Raw genomic sequence first — 6,119 nt, forward strand, 5'->3', positions numbered from 1 at the left:
GTTACTTCCCTCACCAAAGTCTGTTGCTATATGTTGGAGCAAGACACTGCTGAAATCTGCAAAGTCCAGCCTTCCTCTTCCTCTCAAGGCTCCATGGTCCCAGCTTCTTCTGATCTCAGCTATAGGCTCGGATAAGTCTTGTCTCTCTCCAGGGGCTCGTTTCTCTCCAGGCTCAGCTGCTCTGTTCTCTCCGCAAGGTCAGTTGTAGACTATCAGGCTCTCTCTTCCCGGGTCCTCAGCCATATCTATGGAGCCATCTCTATTCCTCTGTGTTCTTCTCCTGTGAGTTTACTTCCTGGGGCTCCAGCATCCAAAAACTCCCACAACTCCTCTGCTAAGTCATTTGCATCCTACCGACATGGTCCAATCAAAGACTTAGTCGTTATTTAATCAAGTGTAAGTGAAACCTCTGAATCCAATACAATCCAATATGCCCAGAGGAACAGACCAGCTTACAAACATAATCCAATATCTATTTTTGGAATTCATAAATGATATCAAACTGCTACGCTCCCCTCATATGTAAAAGTACAATGTGAAGCCTTCATTTAATCTCTGCAGTTCATCTTATTTCAAATATTTATGGAAGCAGCACTTCAATGAAAATAGCACTTTCAATATTCTGCAATAGGAATACTTCTGTCTACATGTTTTCTCATTCAAGAATTCGTCATCATGCTACACAGGCTGTGCCTTTGACAGTGGGTTTTCCATTTTTATCCATTACTCTTTATTTCATGGAGTCAAATCAACTTTATGAACACAAGGCTGTGATATGGAACTAGAAGGCTGTTTTAACTTTTGAATCCTTGTGTGGGACTAATGGTGATACCGAGTCATGAAAGGCTGGTATGAACAAGAAAAAGGAGAGAGTGCATGCAGAGACTTGGTGGTGCATAATGAATATTTTTTAACTTGGTGAAATGTGTAACTCATTCCTGTGGCTTTGGTGAAAGTGTGCAAAGAGCAATGATAGCAAATAACGTACAAATGTTGTTGTTTGCATTCAAAGGGCAGCCACATCTGTTGGAAGACTTTAAGTGAGTTTTGTCCTTAGGTAAGCCCCGTTAGTTGAATGCGTTAAGTGAAACAACACTTGTGTTTCCCCAATCCCTTTGTTAACTGCTGGGAATGCTATATGGTGTGTGTTTCTTCTGTTACTGATATGTAAGTGTGGCAATGTGAACTGAAATGAAGTTGAAATGGGTTGCAAACATGGACTGAGTTTGTTGTGTGTTTTGCAGGAGTTCTTGAAAGCAGAGTTCACCAGTGAGCTCAGTGTGTCTCAAAGAAGGGTGGAAATTCTAACGTCTCTTAGAAACCCATAAGCTGTTTGCTGCAGTTCTGTGTCCTGTGCTTGGATGCTTTTTTAAAAAGTTGTCAACGTTGGAAATTCTTAAATAAACCTGATTTAAATTTTTTTAAAGATTTATTTATTTATTTCTCTCTCCGCCCCTCCCCATCCTGGTTGTCTGTTCTCTGTGTCCATTTGCTGTGTCTTCTTCGTTCGCTTCTGTTGCTGTCAGCAGCACGGGAATCTGTGTCTCTCTTTGTTGCATCATCTTGTTGCGTCAGCTCTCGTGTGGGCGGTGCCATTCTTGGGCAGGCTGCGCTTTCTTTCGCGCTGGGCGGCTCTCCTTATGGGGCGTACTCCTTGCGCATGGGGCTCCCCTATACAGGGGACACCCCTGCATGGCACGGCACTCCTTGTGTGCATCAGCACTGCGCGTGGGCCAGCTCCACACGGGTCAAGGAGGCCCAGGGTTTGAACCGCAGACCTCCCATGTGGTAGATGGACGCCCTAACCACTGAGCCAAGTCTGCCACCTTAAATTTTTTTAAGTCATAGAATTTAGGGGTTATCTTTCTTATAACAGCCTAGCATCCTCCTAATTAATATATTTTTTGTGATTGTTTTTATATGTTTGGCCTCCTTTCTGCCACTCATTTTGTGTTTACTCTTAACTATGCTTTCTCTTTCTGTTTTCTCTTCCACTGATTTCCACTTGTATCTTTATTTTGTCTTTCCGTCTGCTTATTTTGGATACCATTTTGTTCTTTTTCTATTTCCTTCAGGTAAAACATTAAATGGTTGATTTTAGATTTTTGTTTTGGCCAATATAGGCATTTAATACCACAAATATTCCTCTAAGCACTGTGTTAGGTGCATTCCACAAATTCTGATGAGTTTTCATATTATTTAGATGTATATTGTTTAATTTCCCAATATGTTCATATTTTTCCAGATATCTTTTTGTAACTGTTTTCTACTTTAATTCCATTATGGTCAAAGAACATGCTATGTGATATTTATGGAACCCTCTAATCATCAACAGCAGAGCCCATACTCTTTTCAAGTGTACACAGACCATTCACCCTAGTTGGTTTAAAAGGGTACTCAAGCTTTATATTTCTTTGTTGACTTTCTGTCTAGTTATTATATAGATTCCTGACAGAGGAGTGTTGAACTGTCAAACTATACCTGAAGAACTGTATATTTCCCGTTTCATTTCTATCAGTTTTACCTCACGTATTTTGAGTGCTGTTATTAGGTGCATTTATATATGAGTATTATATCCTCTTGATGAGCTGCTCCCTTTGTCATTATGAAAGTCCTTCTTAATATGTGGTACTATTCCTTGTGTTGAAATATATTTTATCTGATATTAGCATAGCCACTCCATCTTTCTTCTAATTTGTTTTTCAATGTTAAATATTTTTCTACCATTTTGTTTTTAACCTATCTGTATCTTTAAGTTTATAGCAGAATTCTTGTAGAAATCAAATATTTTGGTCTTGATTTGGTATCCAATAAGATAATCTTTACCTTTTAATTGTAGTGTTCAGACAATTTATATTTAATGCAATCATTAATGTAGTTGAATTTAAATGTTATCTTAACATTATTAAGATGTCTATCCTACCAAAACTGATATACACATTCAATGCAATCCCAATAAAAATCAACACAGCCTTCTTTAAGGAACTAGAAAAACTAACTATGAAATTTATTTGGAAAGGAAAGACACCCCGAATAGCCAAAGACATACTGAAAAAGAAAAACGAAATTGGAGGAATCACACTACCTGACTTCAAAACATACTACAAAGCTACGGTGGTGAAAACAGCATGGTATTGGCATAAGGAGAGACACATAGACCAATGGAATCGAATTGAAAGCTCTGATATAGAACCTCACATACATAGCCACATAATATTCGATAAAGCCACCAAACCCTCTCAACTGGGAGAGAGTGGCCTATTCAACAAATGGTGTCTGGAGAACTGGATAGCCATATGTAGAAGAATGAAAGAGGATTACCATCTCACACCTTATACAAAGATCAACTCAAGATGGATCAAAGACCTAAATATAAGAGCCAAGACCATAAAAACCTTAGAAAGCAGTGTAGGGAAACATCTACAGGACCTTGTAATAGGAAATGGATTTATGAATATCTCAACAAAAGCACGAGCAGCAAAAGAACTAATAGATAAATGGGACTTCCTCAAAATTAAAGCCTCTTGCACCTCAAAGGAGTTTGTCAAGAAAGTAAAAAGGGAGCCCACACAGTGGGAGAAAATATTTGGCAACCATATATCTGATAAGAAACTTATAACTTGCATATATAAAGAACTCCTATATCTTGAAAATAAAAAGATAAACCACCCATTTAAAAAATGGGAAAAAGACTTAAACAGACACTTCTCCAAAGAAGAAATACAAATGGCAAAAAAGCACATGAAAAAATGTTCCAAATCTCTAGCTATCAGGGAAATGCAAATCAAAACCACAATGAGATACCATCTTACACCCATAAGATTGGCAGCTATGAAAAAAACAGAAGAATACAAATGCTGGAGAGGATGTGAAGAAAGGGGAACACTCATCCACTGCTGGTGGGAATGCAGATGGATCCAACCATTCTGGAGGACAGTATGGCGGTTTCTCAAAAAACTAGCCATAGATTTGCCATATGACCCAGCAATACCACTGCTGGGTATATACCCAGCAGAACTGAAAACAAGGACACAAACCGATATATGTACACCAATGTTCATAGCAGCATTGTTCACTATCGCCAAAAGTTGGAATCAACCCAAATGCCCATCAACAGATGAGTGGATCAATAAAATGTGGTATATACACACAATGGAATACTACTCGGCTGTAAGAACAAACACACTACAAACACATGTGATAACATGGATGAATCTTGAGAACCTTATGTTGAGTGAAGCAACCCAGACATTGAAGGACAAATACTACATGACCTCAATGATATGAAATAACCAAGCTGCCCTAGATAGCAAGAGACTGAACGATAGGCTTACAGGAAATCGGAGGGTGGAGGAAGGATGTGAGCCGATGTCTGCAGGGGTGGAATTTAAGACGAGATGGTGGTAAGTATGAACACAAAGAAGAGATAAAAGGGGGGCAAGGGGTTGCCTTTGGTTGGGGCTTTGCGGGTTTGAGGGAGGCTGGGGATGGGCGGATGGGTAACATTGCCCAAAAGTGGGGGGAGGGAGGGGTAGCATACGAACACAGGAGAGGATCAGGTGTTGGTGGAGAGTAAAATGCCGAGAAAATCATATCAAAATATAATAAAGAGGGTTACCTGTTTAGAATGCTCGGAGGGGAGGGTCTGATGCAGGACGGGCTCCTGGGGAATGTCTAAATGCTCATTCTGCCAGAGTGGGTGACACCATGGGGTAGAAACCCAAGTAGTGAGAGTGGGGGTGGACCCACATCCTGGGGAGGACTAATGCCATCAAATAGAGGGAACTGTATCCCTCGAGAGAAAGGGTGGCTCCCAGGGCATTAGGGTAGTTGAGCAAGTTAGGCCCTGAACACTATTCCATCTATCTCTGGAAGTGGCTCCTCGGGAAACGGAGGTTGGCTGTCACTGTGGGCACCAAGGTGGAAGGGAAAATGGACGTTAAATGTGTGTAACCAAGGTAAATGGGGGGTAAGAGAGGAGTTTCTTGAGAGTACACAAGGATGGATATAAAACATGTAATAATATTACACCATAACATATAGGAGATGACAGACTGATAATGTAAACCATAATGTAAAACATAGGATAACTAAGAATGTAAAAAACTGTGTATCCTAAAGTATGCACCACAATGTAAGCACAGATGTCACCTTGTTTGAAAGCTATTGTCTCAGACTCCGTACATCATGTTAAGTAAATATGATGTGAATAGGGTGTAAGAGTATCGCTGTGGAAGGGAAAAGGTTTTGTGGTGGATGTATGGGAGTGCTGTATACCATATATATGCATTGCTGTGGTCTAGGGCTCCTGTGAAGAGAAGCTCAATAATTAGGGGGGGAAAAAAAAAAAAGATAGGATGTAGAACTTTTTCCAAGTCAACACGTATTCTTTATCTAACCTTTAAACCCACCGCTATATACCATTTCCTAGTAAGGGACCCTGACATTATATTGGGCTTCAAATTTCAGGGAGTTCTGGATCACAGAGTGGTTCAACAATGGCAATGGAGGAATACTGGTATAGGATACCATTGACAGGGGATATATGGCTGACAGGGAGCTGTACAGAACATATGTCCAGGGTGCATGGCAATGTTTGGATATACTCATAGTGGCAACAATTAAAAACCACAGCAGGGGGGGTACTGGGTTCCTGGCCAGTGGTGCTCTGTCGTGGTCCCTAGGGGAGCAGCGACAGTCTCCCAGGTGCAGCGGCGGGGACCGGGAGGGAGTGAGGGTTCAACAGTGAGCCCCTGACGCTAATGACTATGCTTGTGAGCTGATAAGCCTAAAATAAGAACAAGGCCTAGAGTAGCATTGTGCCTGGGAATTTCCTCCTGTCAGCCTTCATGTTACTCAAATGTGGCCAGTCTCGAAGCCAAACTCAGCATGTAAATGCAATGCCTTCCCCCAGCGTGGGACATGACACCCGGGGATGAGCCTCTCTGGCACTGAGGGACCACTATCAACTACCAACTGATGATGCAACTGGAAAATGACCTTATATGGAAGGTTCAACGCGGATCAGCAGAATATCCCTGTCTACATAAAATAACATGACTTTAAAATGCTGTTTGACCTAATGTAAGGGGGAAATGGAAAGGAGAAATGAGTTTATA

Source organism: Dasypus novemcinctus, chromosome X, assembly GCF_030445035.2.
Source record: "Dasypus novemcinctus isolate mDasNov1 chromosome X, mDasNov1.1.hap2, whole genome shotgun sequence".
In the NCBI taxonomy this organism is placed as follows: domain Eukaryota; kingdom Metazoa; phylum Chordata; class Mammalia; order Cingulata; family Dasypodidae; genus Dasypus; species Dasypus novemcinctus.